Source organism: Acinonyx jubatus, chromosome A1 (assembly GCF_027475565.1).
Source record: "Acinonyx jubatus isolate Ajub_Pintada_27869175 chromosome A1, VMU_Ajub_asm_v1.0, whole genome shotgun sequence".
Taxonomy (NCBI): Eukaryota; Metazoa; Chordata; class Mammalia; order Carnivora; family Felidae; genus Acinonyx; species Acinonyx jubatus.
Genome location: NC_069380.1, coordinates 18,477,909 through 18,494,810, shown reverse-complemented (window position 1 = coordinate 18,494,810; position 16,902 = coordinate 18,477,909). Strand labels below are relative to the sequence as shown.

Genomic DNA, 16,902 nt, shown 5'->3' with positions numbered 1-16,902 from the left:
CTCAATGACGATGAGGTCATGACCTGAGCTGAAATCAAGAGTCGAACACTCAACTGACTGAGTCACCCAGGTGCCCCTCTAGAACATTTTTAAATTCATCATCACATTTGATAAATAACCTCTTTCATCTCTCAGACATGCACCAGACTGTCTGCTTTGCATTGTGCATTCATTAGCTCATTTAATCATTACCACGCAGTGGGTCAGGTATCCTTAGCTCCATTCCATAGGTGAGGACACTGAGACAATGAAGGGATAAATAACTAGTGTGTGTTCGCACAGTGCACAAGTGGCTGTGCTGGGAAAGGGACCCATATTTTCATGCTTGAAAGCCTAACTCTCAATCATTCTGTTCCCCTGATTTCATGATATTAATGAACCTTGGGGCACCTGCGTGGCCCAGTTGGTTAAGCATCAGACTCTTGATTTGGGCTCAGGATGTGATTTCATGGTTCATGAGATAGAGCCCTGCATTGGGCTCTGTGCTGACAGTGTGGAGCCTGCTTGGGATTCTCTCTCTCCCTCTCTCTCTCTGTGCCTTTCCCCTCTCTCAAAATAAATAAATAAACATAAGAAAAAAAAAAAAGAGAAATTCATAATACCAGTGAACCTTGACTACCCTCTACTTCTGTCCTCTCCAGATAAGTATCAAACCATATAAATAAACTAGATTTTTCCCCCCTAAACAAAGATGCTATTTGTTGCCTTAGAAGATGTAACTCAGAGATTAAAAAAGAAAGAAAAGAAAGCTAAATTGAGAATCCAGTCTTCTTTTAATGGGGTATTTTCTATCAGGTCCTGGAGAGTATCTTAAAGATCATACCTCCTTTGTCATTAACAGACAGGTTTTTTTTTTTCCTTTTTCTTTTCTCCTCTTCTTTTTAGCTACTGGGGAAATACTGTCTAATGAGCTAAGCAGTTCTAGTATGGAGACTCTAATTCTGGCTTGAGCACCCTCACTCAGGGACTATGTGATCAAATCCAAGATACTTGATGACCTATCACTTGGAAAACTAATAGATATCAGAAAATTTGCCTCCCACCCTGTAATAACGTAGGCAGAAGTGATTTTTTTTAATGTTTGTTTATTTTTGAGAGACACAGAGTGAGACAGAGCACGAACGGGGGAGGGCCAGAGAGAGGGAGACACAGAATCCGAAGCAGGCTCCAGGCTCTGAGCTGTCGGCACAGAGCCTGACGCAAGGCTCGAACCACAAACCGTGAGAACATGACCTGAGCCGAAGTCGGACGTCTAACCGACTGAGCCACCCAGGCGCCCCTAGGCAGAAGTGATTTTATTTTTCTCTTGGATGATATAAGCCAATGGGTTGTATGGCTCTTTCTGCTCAAAAACTTGCTAAGAGAAAGATTCTCCAGATTGGGCAAGCAAATGCTTCATTACATTAATCTTTTGAGACACTCTTCCCTAAAAAAAAGAATATGAAAAAGGACAAAGGAAAACATGTACATGTTCAGGAAGAGTGTGTGATTTCAGGACCGCTTTTTAGCTGATGATAATTGCCTATTGTTTTAAACACTCAGCGTCTTCCTGGGGGTTAATATTTCAGGGAGTGTTGGGCAAAAAGCACATGCCTAAGAGTTGGTCCTGGTGATGGAAAACAGCCCTTGGAGGGAATCCCAAAAGGGAGAAGGAGAATCCCCACAGAAGTGGCTGTTCCTCAAGAGGAACAGGACAGAGACTCCAAGAGAGGGGGAAATGACTGCCCTCGAAATATGATTATTAATCATCACCCTTCTAACACTTATTAACACGGTATCTTCAGCCTCTTACTTTCTAAAGTGAGTGTACATATATTGTCTCATTTGCTGCTTTTTATTGGAAACCTGTGAAGTGGGTGGTGCAGAGATTATCCCATTTTACGCTTGAAGCAGTGGAGGCTCAGAGAACTTGACTGACTTACCAACAGTTAGTTTATGGTGGGGGTTGGAATTTGAGGCTCCTTGACTGTGAACTTGCTCCATGGTACACGTCTGCCTTTTTAAATTCACAATAGTGCCCTGATATCAAACTCAGTTTCTAAAACATGGACCCCCGGAAATTATAGAGAAAGAAACCATTTTCAGATTGAACGACTCAAAATGCATTTGGCATAAAGTCCTACAAATGTGCAATTTATTCTTGCCAGTAAGCTTGGAGATAAAGGCACTTGCGGTGTTTTGTTCGTTTGTTTGTTTGTTTTTGTAACTCTACCTTTTTACCTCTTTAAAAGAGAAAAAAATCACTTGGAAGCCTACTTTTTCCTTGTTTCTTCCACAATGAACGTGGGTTTATATTTTCTTTCTGATTCTTAAGTAATAAGGCCTGATCATTATGTAAAATGCAAGTAATATATATAAACATAAAGAAGAAAGCAAAAGAACTCCAAGGTAATCATCACTCTCAGTTTGCAGACCAGCGTTCTGTCTTGTGTATGCTTTTTGTGCAGATATTTGAAGCTCCCTAGTTAAAGGAACCTAGGCTAGCAGCCTTTTATAAAGACAAATAATCACCCCCAATTTTCTTTTACCATACAGATTTTTCCTAACACCAGTTTGCTTCATGTGAGCACACCTATGCTTGGTAATCACCTTGTTAAAATAGAGAAAATGAGTATATTTGGGAAAAACATTCTTTTGAAAAGCAAGGAGTTGGAGAGTTGTAGGCGATGAAGGAAAGAGTTGGTGTAGTCACTAAGGAGGGGGTTTAATCTGTTCAACTCGCCAAGCTTATCTTGAGTTCCTGCTCTGCGCCAGGCATGGGCAAGGAAAGATTCCGACCTGTCTGCTGGGTCTCACAGACCAGTGATGGCGGATAACTTCTGAGGATGTGGGGCAAGGCTGAGGGTGACAGCTCTGTAGCCCAGCTCTTGGTGGAAGGGAAGACTTCCTGGAGAAGAAAACACCTTAATTGGGTCTTGAAAGAATTAACCTGCTGTAGGAAGGTTTCCAGGCAGAAGGAACAGTGTACAAAAAGGCATGGAGGTAGGAATAATGTGATAGATGAGGAAAAACCACACACAGTTGAGTATTGCTAGCTTGTGTGTGTGTGTGTGTGTGTGTGTGTGTGTGTGTGTGTGTGGTGGGTGAGGAAAGGAGCTGTTGAATGACACTGAAGAGGTTGGCCAGATCAGACACGCCTGGAATGTGAGAGTAAAGAATTTAACACATATCCTGGAAAGAGTAGTCACGTGGTAGGTTTGCATCTAAAAGGGTCACCTGGGCAGCAGGAGGTGAGTGGGGGTGCATCTGAGAGGGCAAGTTTGGAGCAGATAGGAGACTTGGCCAAAGTCCCGGTATGGAGAACAGGTGAGCTGAGTGCTGGTGATAGAGTGGAGGGCTGGAATGGAAAAGAAAGGTTTCAAGAAAAGGGCTGTTGAGGCAAACTAAGAGAGGCTGACCCTAGCTCCAGCAGCAGGACTTGATTCCCAGACCACTCTTTCAGAGGAGGGCACTGACGAACCAGGGAAGCTATCCCCTGAATTTGTTCTCAGGTGAGCCGAGGCAGTGGAGATAAACTTTGTTACCTTCATTGGGAAAAAGGAACAAATAAATTAAGAAATAAGACAGGGATCCCTGGAAGAAGAGTATAGGAAAAATGTACCACATTGGCTTGGCTTTCTCTTCAGACCCAATCTGGAAATCTTCTAAGAGAAGTGGGAGGTTTGAAAAGGAGGCTAGAGAACGAGTTATGTGTAAAGATGCCAGGGTGGCTGCTCAGATAGCTGTCCTTACCTCCACCCCATGAGCGGTGGTGGCCGACAGCTCTCTGTTGAGTCCCTCTCTGGGATTTGCCAGGGCCAAGGTCATGCCCACCTCCTGGGACGGTCTGCACCAATGAGTGATCATTGTGGGCATGGCCCGTTGACTTAATTTGGGACATTTCTGACCTCCCCATGGGTAAGCCGAGGCTTGGATTCTGATGACACTGAAGTTCGACGTCTCCCTTTACACAGTCCTACTTCCTTTGCCTCCCAACAGGTCTCGATCCACCGAGCACCCCTAATGAACCTTCCTGGACCTACGTCTCCATCCGAAGTCTGTTTCCGCGGAAGCTCATCTGCAGCATTAAGGAAATGAAGCCTGGCCGATGGAGAGAGGATGTAGCTGAACGGCTTCTTCTCCTCTAGGAAAATCAGTGGTAAGAACTGATCTTATCGATGAGTTGAATGAAGTTCTTCTCTGGGGCTTTGGAGCCTGGAACGTGGTCTGGCCACGTCCTGGGAGCATGGGCTTTGACATCAGATAGGCCCGAGTTTGAATGCCGTTCTGTTATTTATCAACTCAGAGATTTTGAGAAAGCCATGCCATGTCTGGTGCCTCGTCTGTGACACAAGAAGTCATACTTACTTTGCAGCCATGCTCACCTTACATCATACTCACCATACTTACGTCCTGGGGACAAGAAGAATGGCTGTTCTTGCTGTGATTCCTAGTGCTCGGTGCACAGAAAATCCTCAGTGAGTGTCAAGGAATGACAAGTGAGCAACACTGATTGTAGCTGTTATTTAGGGTGGTATTGGCAGTAGTCCCAGGGTTCAGAATTTAAGTAAAGAAGGGGAAAGAATAAAAGGAAATGATATCATGGAAGAAAGAGAAGGTTATTGCTGCTAATAGATGGGTACACTGATCCAAACCACACACGTCCAATTTCAGAAAGACATCCTAGCAGGTCAATTCAATTAAGAACATTTCATTTATTTTTAAAAAAATTTTTTCCACGTTTATTCATTTTTGAGAGAGAGAGGGACAGAGACAGAGTATGAGTGGGGTAGAGAGTGAGGGAGACACAGAATTCGAAGCAGGCTCCAGGCTCCGAGCTGTCAGCCCAGAGCCCGACACGGGGCTCGAACCCACGAACCGTGAGATCATGACCTGATCCGAAGTCAGATGCTCAGCCGACTGAGCCACCCAGGCGCCCCTCAGTGAAGAACATTTTAAAGCATTTGCTATGAATGAGATGCTGGGGGAAGACCCAAAATTTCTGGAGTACCCTAATTACAACTCTGTTAGCGGCTTAAATAATTTATTTTATGATACGAGGGCATATAGAATCATTAACTATGGTCATGACGTAGAGTTGGTGCTCAAAAAACATTTATTGAACAAAGTATATTATATGAGACACTTGGAGCTGTTAAGTATCTTAGAGCTAGTAGAATTTTTACCATACAAGAATGAGATATTTAAAAACAAAGAGGCTATGTTACAGAAGTTAGCTAGATAAAAAAGTGGAGATTAACTGAGAAAGAGTACTTAAGCACAGGAACATTCTAAAGGGGCTGAGTGGGGGGGGGGGGGTACAAGATAAGGTACTTGAGAATTCTGAATGGATTTAACCCTTCTTTTTAAAAAACAATTTTTAAATGTGTGTGAGAGAGAGAGAGTGTGTGTGTACTTACGCATGCTGGAGGGGCAGAAAGAGAGGAGAGAGGGAATCCCAAACAGGCTCTGTTCTGCTAGCACAGAGCCCAATGTGGGGCTTGATCCCACGAACCATGAGGTCATGACCTGAGCCGAAATCAGGAGTTGGATGTTTAACCAACTGAGCCACCCAGGTGTCCCTTAACCCTTCATATCTATGCTCACAAGAGGAGCTACCAGAAGGCAAAAAACAAAGCAGGGGTGACCTCTAAAGAATTCCATATTTGTCTTTCAGTTTTACAGCATGCGTCCCCGGTTATACGGGCTCCATTGTTGCATTTCTTTCTTTCTTTCTTTCTTTTTTTTTCAATGTTACATTTCCTGAGTGCACACCAGCGAGTCGTAAGGGATGAGAGCCAGCTCTTTGTTGGGGGGACTTTTCCTTCCTGGCATCAAAACTGTGGACGTGTATAATCCACAGATTGAATAGACAGAGAGGAGAGGAAGTTAGTCATTCTGGATATCTGAGTTTTCAAGATCTCAGAGGAGACTCTACCCCAGCGGTAACAAGTTCAAATGCCCACAGGGTAAAGCAGTCATATAAAGGAGGAAGACAGTCTATGTATAAAGGAAAAAAGAAAGATGGAAATATCCTTCAGTAACTGTGGTTCATCCGTACCATGGACCAGATCTAATGACAAAATTATAGCAATGGAGAACAGATGAGAGTTTACTAAAAGGTCAGGAATGGGGGTGGGGACGGGATGTGGATGGTGTTTATGAGGGATACTGTCACCCAGTGGTGACTGAACTGTCAATATCTTGACCGCACCAATGTCAGTATCCTGGTAGTGTTGTGGTATGAGAGTTTGGCACGATGTCACCGCTGGGGGAGACTGGGGAAAAGGAACATGGGATCTCTCTGCATTATTTCATACAATTGCATGTGAACCTACAATTATCTCCAAATAAAAATTCAGTTGGAAAAAGGAATGGTGGGGACCATGGGGAGCTATAGAGCACATGACCTTTTAAATTTTTTTTTTTTAACGTTTATTTATTTTTGAGACAGAGAGAGACAGAGCATGAATGGGGGAGGGACAGAGAGAGAGGGAGACACAGAATTGGAAGCAGGCTCCAGGCTCTGAGCCATCAGCCCAGAGCCCGACGCGGGGCTCGAACTCACGGACCTCGAGATCGTGACCTGAGCTGAAGTCGGCCGCTTAACCGACTGAGCCACCCAGGCGCCCCCACATGACCTTTTAAAGAGTAGTGAACTAAAAAAAAAAAATGTTGCCATTCAGTGCAAGCACCTCCCCCCAGACTAACCAACCACCAAACGATAAAGAAATAAAAATGTCTGATTCCTGGTTACCTACTTAAGGTATCAAAAAAAAAAAAAAGAAAGAAAAAAAAAAGTAGGACACCTGGGTGGCTCAGCCGGTTGTGTCCAAGACTCTAGATTTTGGTTCAGGTCATAATCTCATGGTTTGTGAGATCGAGCCCTGCATCCGGCTCTGCGCTGCCTGGGATTCTGCCTCTCCTGTCTCTCTGCTCCTCCCCTGCTCATGCGCTCTCTCTTTCTCTGTCTCAAAATAAATACATAAGCTTAAAAAAGTAACCATTTTAGTTGTCTTCAAAAATATGTTACATACTCCTCTGCCGTCTTTACTTCTTAAACATAGTATACCGAATATAGCAAAATATCTCAATTGTTCCTGGAGGCAGGATGCCTTCATGTGCAAATCATACATAACCTCACTGAGAATGGCTCACACGCTGAGAAAAGGGCATTTGTTTGTGTAAGAAGTTGGGATGGAGGGTCAAAATGTTTAGGGCTGTTTGAATGTTCTTACACAAAGCTGAGCTGCTGTTCTTTATAAGGTTTATGATTGCTCTTAGGGTGTTTCTGTCTCTTTTACTGCCAGGCTCATAGTAATGCTTTCTTAATACTGTCAGCTTGCCAGCTTGCAGTAGATTTTCATTTCCTTCTAATTTTTTTTAAACGTTTATTTATTTATTTTTGAGAAGGGGAGCAGGGCAGAGAGAGAGAGGGAGATGGAGGTTCCAAAGCAGGCTCTGGGCTGACAGCAGAGAGCCTGATGCGGGGCTCGAACTCACGAACCGTGAGATCGTGACCTGAGCTGAAATGAAGAGCAGGACGCTTAACCGACTGAGCCACCCAGGCGCCCCAACATTTCCTTCTAATTTATTGTGTGCTTGGAAAGTGGGCAACAAAGCCACTTGGGATGTGTGTGTGCGTGTGTATGTGTGTGGGGGGGGGGGGGGTGGGTGTGAGAGAGAGAGCCAGAGACAGAGACAGAGAAAACCCGTGTGGAATGGGAATCTGAGAGACTGAGTATTCATTCACTCTGTCGTGTGTACTCTTTGTAACATCCCTCTTGACTGCTCAAAGGCCTCATTGGTTCCAGTGAGCGAGGACTTTTGTGTGACCGCATCTTGAAAAGGTAAAATGAAACTTAAAAATGGAAATTGCATGTTGCCTTGTTTCTCTCAGACCGGCCAGAATACCCCTTCTGAGAGGCAGCTTGAAAGAGGGTTCAGAACCTAGACTCTGCAGCCAGCCCGTGTGGTTCAAATCCTGCCTCTATGACGTGCTAACTTTGTGACTTCGGGCAAGTTACAGAATCTCTCTTTACCTGTGCAATGGAGGTGATGCTACTAATCTGTCTCATCGGGTTATTAGGAGGATTAAATGAGCTGTGCTCTGTAAAACACTCAGAACAGTACCCGGTGCATAAATGCTCTGTGTGTTTCTTCTACATTAAACAATAGTGGGCAGCTCGAAGGAGAAATGTTTCCAGCCACGAGTTGCCATCCTCGTATAACTGCGGTGACCAGCAGGCCTGGCAGGTTCTCAACCACTGGCAAGGTCACGTGAAGCCATTTCCCTAAGGTTCCTGGATGGTTCTCACCCGGCCGCATCGTAGCACCTGAGCCCTTCTAGACTGCGTCTCTCTGGGAATTCACACTCGGGGTGTGGAGACGAAAGAGTGGAAGGTGCACGTCGTTTCATGCCTGGGCCTGCCAATCCTCTGTTCCAACTATTGCGCTGATTTCCCGATTTGACCTCCCTCTGCGGTCCCTTTGGTTGCCAAGTCCAGATTCTTGGAAGAGATAGTCCAATGGGCCCAGCCTGGTCCAGCTTGGGCATCCGCTGTGGCTGGGGATGGTGATCTCAAGTGGTATAAACAGGGCTGAAGGGTCATCATAGAAGCGGGGGGCAGTAATGGAAAGTTGTCATGGTGAGCTGGGCAGGTACTGGACCATGTGCCCGTTGCATTGAGAAATCAGAGTAAACACTGGTTTGGGAGGTAGAATGCCTGGGGGCTGCAGTTAGCTGCTTACTAACGGAGTGACATTAGCAGAGCCATTTAACCTGCCTAACCCTCAGTCTTCTCATCTGTAAAATGGGCATGTTGGTAATACCTGTGATACGTGTGTGTGTTTGTGTGTGTGTGTGTGTGTGTGTGTGTGTGTGTGTGTGTGTGTTTTACCTCACCAACCCGGGACTGGCTACATAGTTTGGGGGCTCCAGTGACAAATGCAAATGTGGAGCTATTTGTTCAAAAATGACTAAGACTGGGGCGCCTGGATGGCTCAGTCGGTTGGGCGTCTGACTTCGGCTCACGTCATGATCTCACAGTCTGTGAGTTCGAGCTCCGTGTCAGGCTCTGTGCTGACAGCTCAGAGCTTGAAGCCTGCTTTGGATTCTCTGTCTCCTTCTCTCTCTCTGCCCCTCCCCTGCTCATGCTCTGTCTCTCTCTGTCTCAAAAATGAATAAAAACATTAAAAAAAATGACTGAGACGATCCAGACAGTGATGGCAGAGCATTAAACCAGGCATGGGGTCCTTTGCTGTGGAGTCCTTTGTGGCAGCACGGGTCACACCCCCAGGAAGCCCATCCTACACAAGATTGTAAGAAGGACCTAATGCAAAGCCTGTAATAGGGTATCATACACCGTCACTTATGCATTGTGTTGTTTTAATCTTAAAATGTTCTTTGGAAGAAGAGGACTTGACTTCTGCCTCTGTGAAGGCTGCCTGAGAGGGCTGATCTTTAGCCGATGTTCCCAGGGTCAGTCTGGCCTGTTGTCCATAGCCACGTGCATTCAGGCTGGCTGGTGCCTATGCTGTTGAGTTTGTGGTGTGGTCTCCAACCTCACCCCTGCACACAACTGATCAGGGTAGAAGGCAGGCATCTCTGCTGACTCTTTCTGTATTCTGGCCTTCACCACACATGGAAAGATGGCTTCCTGAGGGGTCATGACTGGGAGCTCCAGGATATGGCTGGGGAGTCCAGACTTGAGAAGGCCGTGCCTGAATGCCACTTTTTCCGCAGACCTACCATCTGGGAACCCTCCCTTGGGACCGGCGTGGGGGTGGGGGGAGTCTTGAGGAATGTCACATGGCTCTCAGGGAAGGAATTTCTTCTTTCTTGTAGAGGAGAGGGTGGCCTTTTCATCTTTCCTATCAGACCAATTTTTTATGCCTTTGGTATATGCTACTTTCTCCTCTCACTGGAGCCGACCCAAACTATCAGGAAATTTTATCATCCATTCATCTTGTCTATGATGGATGTCTATGATGGATGACAAGGTCACCCATGACCTTGTTGGACCAGGTCATTGTCCTTTTCAGTCTCTGTCTCTGCAACAGTCTGGCTCCCCAAAGACGGTGCACCACTTGCTTGTCAGAAGCCCCCAAGGTTTTCTCTATCTCTTTGCATCTCTTTCTCAAGCCCTTGACTTGGGGGGGCTTACACGCCAGACTGCCCTGAGGCTTAGTCTTACTCTTCCCTGTTTCCACACAGTGCCTGAGTCAGGACTATGGTATCTGTCATCTGCTCTCAGCCCCTTTCTGGTCAAACTTATCCCTAACTTCCTTCTGGGACGTCCGTGTGACCCACCAATGGTTTATCAGCTAATAAAATGGCGTGGAGGAAGGAAAAGAGGAAGCAGGGGAGCAGGAGAAAAGGAACACCGTCTATCCAGAGGAAATTCAAGATAACCACATTCTTCACCTCTGAAATAATGGGAAAACGGTGTCTAATATTTCAGGGCAGTTCCCTTCTTACAAACAGCTTGCATTCCAGACCCCAAGGCAGCTACTTGGAAATCAGAGCTTATTTTCCTAAGAAACACTACTGGGCATGGTGATTCCCAGCCCAACCCACAGACACCCTTTGACCACAAGGACCACCATTAGGTGTTACACTAATAAACCAGGTCAGCAACATCCAGCCCCATCGGTAACAAGCTCTGTGACACACTGATGAAATCCTTGTCACGGCGACAGCTGACAGAGGGGGTACAGTCCTCCAGGGGCCAGCCCTTTGCACAGTTAAAGACACTTCTACCTTCCGTAAGGCTCCTCACCGGATATGAACATCCTCATGAAGGGGGTGCCTTTTGGGAGAGGGCAAACACACTATTTGGCAAAATTTGCCCAATAGGGGTGAAAGTTGTACTCCAAACTCAGACTTCCTTGTTGCCTATTGCTCACAAGAAGTGTTAGAGCACTATTGTGTGTGTGTGTGTGTGTGTGTGTGTTTCACAGAAAGCCCGTTTTGCATGCTTTCGCTGCATCTGCAGACCTCAAGGACTTGACTGTTTTTATAATGATGACGAATAAAAGCAAAGCCTTTGAAGAAAAAAGTTCATTTTGATTTTTCAAGACAAGTCAGCAGCAGCCCCAGAGATATTCCTTCCAATCCTTCTTGCTCCGTGTTCTCTGCTCGGAGCTTCACATTCATGGTTGTTTGCTGTAACTGAAAAAGGCCTCGGTCTCTAGAAAGCTAAGTGGATGCAAATGGGTTTAGAATTGTCAGCTTGGAACGGTCTCCGGTGGCTGGGAGCCCCGAGACAACTTTGATGGCCCTGACAGATCTGCCCTTGTACCTCCTCGGGAAAGCCGCTGCCTGGGCATGCTTCTTGCCGTCTGTAGCTATCTGGGACCTCGCTTCTATTTATGAGGCTGCAGGAGATGAAAGCAGAAACCACGTTAATTATTGCAAAGTGCTTTTTACTTTTAAAGTGCTTCGCTAGCATTAATTAGTTATTCCTACTTACGACACTCTGGTGAGGCAGGTCAGAATTATTACCCCTTTTCTACCTTGGAGGAAATGAAGATATAGACATTTAATGACTCCCCCAGGGACCCGGGGGAAGTTGGTCTCCTAGACAGAGTTAGGTTTTCAATGTAATGTGTCTGGCTTCCTCCCAGGGTGTACCTAGCTGCCACAGCTAATATCCTAAGGGCTTCTTAGGTAGAGGAGAGGTCTGCCTAACCACTGTCAGAAGAAGTTGAATCTGCCAGAGGCTCAGGCAGTTGGAAGCAAAGGAGAGAGGTCGCTGCCTCTTTCCCCGTCCTCACTGAGCTTGGTCCTTCAGCCCTCGAAAGTAAGGAAGGCTTGGGAGGAGGGTTGCCCCTGGTCAGATGCCCAGCGGTTGTGATGGAGAAGGGGAGGGAGGGAAAGCACGGGGAGGAGTGCTGTTGCCAAGCGCTCCTGTCCCTGGCACACACTTTCTGGATTGTTTCTCTTCTGCGTGGGTCAGGAAGCAGAGGGGCTGGTGGTCCTACTCCCTACTGTTGGGTAGAAAGTGAGTGTGTGCTGGGAAAAGGTGGGTGGCAGGTGCAGGAATGGGCTTTGGAACCGGTCTGCTCCTCCTTCACATTTGGGCCATTCCAGTGACTGGGAAAATGGTTCTTCGTGTCTGTGCCTCGTCTGTAGAATGGAGGCGATAAACGAGTCAACAGACGTGGAGTGTTGGCACGGGCTGTTAATGGCTGTCACCAAATCACTGTTTGATTTTCTTTGTTTCCTTCTCCACTTCCAGTCTCACCTGGAATTTGGTCTTCATTTCAGGCCCCTCCCTTTCCAACTGAAGGCTTCCCTGAATCTGAGCAGATGTCCTTGTCGCCTGTGAATTTCTCAGGTCACCTTGAGAAGCTCTGTCCGAGTGACTTCACCCATCTCTGCACACAACCTTTGGGTTGGCGCCGTCCCGCAGCACTGATATCTTAAGAACAGTCACAGGGCGGAGGCCAGAAGGTGGAGGTGGAAGACGTGTGTCCACCCAGGGAGGAAAGGAGCGGCTTCTGAGCACTCAAGTGCCCGTCCCCAGCATCAGTTCCTAAAGTTGCACCAGAGTGTGTCTTTCTTGGAGGGGAGAGAGGAGACTGGCTGTGTGATCCCCAGTATTCTAGGCTGGCCCCATCTCCTCTCACCTCCATGCTGAAAGGTGCCCTCCCCTCTGCACCACCCCCCCACCCCAAGAAGAAATCTCTTCATTTAGGCAGGGTCACACTTTCTAGGCTGCTGTGCCCTCTCTCTGGGAGGCCTGATGTTTAGTCCCACACAAGGCAGACCTCCCTCTGTGCAGGTGGTGGAGAGAGGTGTTTGAATGTTTTTATGCCCACCCAGTGTAGTGAGAGGCACCTTTCCTCTGACCGCCCTGTCCCCAAGAGTCCTCACATGGCAATTTGACTTCCTTTTGGGGCACGCTGGCCACTCGTGTGCCAGGATCCTTTCCCTTGTTAGCAGAGAAACCCCTGGTCCTTCTTCTGCACGCTTTTGTGTTGGACTGCCCATTGGCCCATCACTAGTTGGGTGACATTGACTAAGTTCCTTAATGGCTTGGTGTCTCGTTTCCTCATCCATAAAGTGGGAAAATAACAACATCACTCTTATTTAGAGGATCAGATGAGTTAAGGCAGTCAAAGTACTTCAGACAGAGCCAACTCAGCTGTTCTTATTAACTAGCATGCACGGGGGAGACAGGACACTCTGCCTTGGTTATAACAGAGCATGAAGAGATTCGGTTCATCTCCCTTGAACAGGGGAGAGCTGGGGGGGGGGGTGGTGGGAAGACTTCTACTGCCGCCTCCCTCCTTTTCTGAAAACCTTCTGTGGATCAGCGGGCAGGAAATGCATCATTCTAATAAAGGAGGAGGCTTCTTGCTGCCTACGGAGTGCATTCCACATTCCTTAGCATGGCCTTCACAGACGCAGGATCTGGCCCAGCTCATCATCACAGCCCTGCCCCCTCAGACACAGTGCTCAGTCCCATGTGCCTCCTGAGTGTGGACCCATGAAGGCCTTCCTCCCCAGCCCTCCTCCTGAGTGTGGACCCAGTGGGTATGGATTGTTGTCATTGCTCCTACACACCTTGAACTACCGTTTGGGTTCTCATCTGTGCTGTTCTCTCATTTCCTCCAACAAGACCCATTTCCGGAGTCGCCTCCTCTGTGAACCCTTTCCTGACTCCTCCCCTCTTTCACCTTCAAATTAAATCACACCTTCCCCGTAGTATGTAGTGTACCCCACTATCGAGTGACGTGCGTGTGCGTGCATTGGTTTCGTCCCTGCCACCTGTCATACTCCCTCCCATCCACCTTCCAGATGGCGCTAGGGTAAGAATTCGGAAAGCCCCAAACGAGACCTCACCTCTCTGCTATAAATGAATGCCAGGCACTGTGCTCAGCACTTGACATTTATTATGTTATATACCCTCACAATGATCCTAGGAGGTGGGTGTCCTCGTGTCATTTTGCAGATGAGACAACGGAGGCAGAGACAGATTAAGCGTTTCACCGGAGGTCACACCGTCAGTAAGGGCAGGGATTCGATGTCAGGTCTGGCTGTTCCCCAAAACCAGTGCCCCGATCCTCCACCCATGTAGTCTTACTGTGCTCCCCTGCTTAAAAACCTGAAATAAGAAAGAGCTACGTGCCTCAGCAGTTGTCGAAGCCTCAGCCTGGTGGCCATGTACGCCACGGTCTAGCCCAGTTGACCAGTGTGGCATTACCCACCGTGCCCTGTCTTGGGAGACCTTGGCCCTTCCTCAGCCTTTGCCTGGAATGTCTAGCTGTTCGAGCACTACTGAAACGTTGAGTCAGCTCAAGCATTAGTTCCTCTAGGAAGCCTTCCCTCCCTGCCCCTCTCTCTCCAATCCCTCAGGATAATTCAAGGCTCCCCTCCTGTGCCCCTCAGCCCTTTCCTGGCACTACCAGTGGGCAGTTCTTGGTTCACATGCCATCCCGGAGGACGTGGGCTTTGCCGTCTTCATTCTCGTATTGTCGAGCCTAACACTGGGTCTGGCAAAGAGCACGTGCGCATAAATCCTGTGGAAGAAATGAGGAGTTGCCTAAATGGTAAATGCTTTTCTGCCTTGCTGGGTGCAAATTCCAGCTTTTTTAGAGCAGGTCCAGCAAATTCCCATGGTGCCAGGCCATTGGGGATGATTCGGGGGCGGGGGGGTTGCGATGCAGAAACCAAGGTATCTTCCTACCTCTAGGAAGAATGGGTGGTATCACTACAGACCACCCTATAGCCCTAAGGGCAGTTCGAGTCTCTGGACCCCGAAGGATTGGAATGCTAGACTATTCTCTGGAGATCACTTTGCACAACTCCATAATTCTACCCATCTGAGGAGCAGAGAGATTAAGTGACTTGCTCCGGGACCCTGGAACTGAAGGACAGGAACCAGTGGCCCTTTTGGTTTCTGGTCTGGAGCGCATTTCTCAGCGCCTGCAAGGGTGCAGAGGGCAGGATGGGCTTTTGGCCCGCTCGGAGACCTTGGAGACCATCCGGCAAAGCCGGCAGCCGAGCAGGAGCCCCACTTCAGAGTCTCTGGGCTGCAGCCGGGACAGGAAGTAATACTTCAGAGTTTTAGCCCCAAAACCTCAGAAACTTTTTGATGATGCATTAAATGTCAAGTATACTGTTGAGAGGAGTTAAAAAAAAAAAAAACCACCCAGGTATCAGCCTTTGTTACTGAGACGACAGGAGATATTCGGTCACATCACAGGAAGTCATGCTGTCAAAATAGAGAGAGGGCAGTGTCTAGGCGACCACAACTTATAATAACTGTACTTTAGTACAAAAGAGCTTTCGCATGCGCCTTCCAAGGTGGGGCTGGAGGGAGAGGTGTGGGGGGAAGAGGGTGGTGTCTAGGTGGAGTCTACCTCGCGGGCCTCTTTGCTCTGGGGAGCAAAGCACAGAGTGTCACCGAAAAGCTGCTACCCCGTAGGAGCCCAGCGGAGACCGCTCAGCGAACAAAACGCTTGCATCCGCACCAGGGTCGGCATGCCTTGCATCTCTGCCCTTCGCCTGTAGATGCGGCACGGCCCCTGAAAAAGCCCACAGAGCGGCTCAAGGACGCTCACAGAATCGTGGAAAAGAAAAGGGTCTTATTTCATCTCCTTGCCATTAGCGCAGCGCCAGGGGCAGTGTTTTCTGCGTGAGGCCCCCCCGAGGAGCTGAGAAGGCCCAGGCGCCCACGGAAGCCCAGAGCTCAGCCAGAGTTCAGGACGGGGGAAGGGGGGAGGGGGGCAGGATGGGAGTCCCTGCTGTCGCTGACCATGCCGTGGAGTGGCCCCACGGGGAAGGCAATTCATTGTCACTGAGCACTGAGAAACACTGGCAGCTTGCTTCTCTGGGCTGCTCCCTGCCTCTGGGAGCCTGGGTGGCCCGGGCCTGTGGCTTCCTTGAGTGACTTCTGTGTGGTTGAGCAGGCCTCTCAAGCACACCCAGGGCCCCGAGCCCCATCTCCTGTGGGGAGCCTGGGCCAGGACCACGCGTGACAGGGACTGTGCATGGGCCAGGGGAGGCGGCGAGGGATCCAGACACATTCGCCCCCTTCCTGCTACGGGCCATCACCCTGGGTAAACCTGCCCCGGGTAGTGCTGTTACCCACACACATGTCGCAGCTCACTCTGACTGGAGGGCTCACCGCGTGCCCAACACTTGTGTGCCTTAGGTTCCTTTATATTTTAATCCTATCAAGTGGGTTTTTGAAGCCCCAGTTTTAGAGTTCTGGGGTGTGTGTGCTCTGTGCTGGAACCCTGCCCAGGAAAGGGCAGTCCAGGAGCTGACAGAACTCGGGGGTCTGTCTCCTTTCCAAACTCCATACCTTCATGGCCCCAGCACCCTGGCTTTGCAGGCCCCGATTCTCCTGAGACCTGGACCCAGGTGACCAGCCGACTGAGGGGTTCCCAGGACATGGGATTTTGACTGCCCCAAAAGGATAGTGGGGGACACCTGGGACGGTTGTCGTCCTTCCCTTGCAGCTGGGGATGTTAGAGTCAGGGCAGTTGGGCTCGTGCCTAGTCTAGTAGGTTCCCGACGAAAGGAAAATATAGCCTCCTTTTTTCTTCCCCCTCCTCCTTTCTCTGGCCCTTTGCTAATCAGCTTGGAAGAATCACGTGTTTTTCTTTTGTTACTGGTTTCTTTCTTCTTCTTTTTTTTTTTTTTTAAGTTTATTTACTTATTTTGAGAGCAAGCAAGAAGGGGAGGGGCAGAGGGAAAGAGAGGGAGAGAGAGAATCCCAAGCCGGATCCATACTGTCAGCGCAGAGCCCGGGGCTCAAACTCAGGAACCGTGAGATCGTGACCTGAACTCAAGAGGGAGACGCTTAACTGACTGAGCCACCCAGACGTTTTGTCATTTGTTTCTAAATGACACTTCGTATTAAATGCCAATAGTTGAAGTTTTGTCGAACCTGGCCTTGATTCCAA

General features: G+C 48.3%; 1 long non-coding RNA gene across 5 annotated transcripts in view; it reads left to right on the top strand.

The window, feature by feature from the left end:
- Positions 1-4,077: 4,077 nt before the first annotated feature.
- LOC113600950 (uncharacterized) overlaps positions 4,078-16,902 on the top strand; it is a 410,951-nt gene continuing 398,126 nt past the window's right edge. For all 5 annotated transcript variants that reach the window (XR_008295213.1, XR_003422065.2, XR_008295212.1 and 2 more), the window contains exon 1: positions 4,078-4,138. This is a non-coding gene — a long non-coding RNA (uncharacterized LOC113600950). The remainder of the gene's footprint in view (positions 4,139-16,902) is intronic.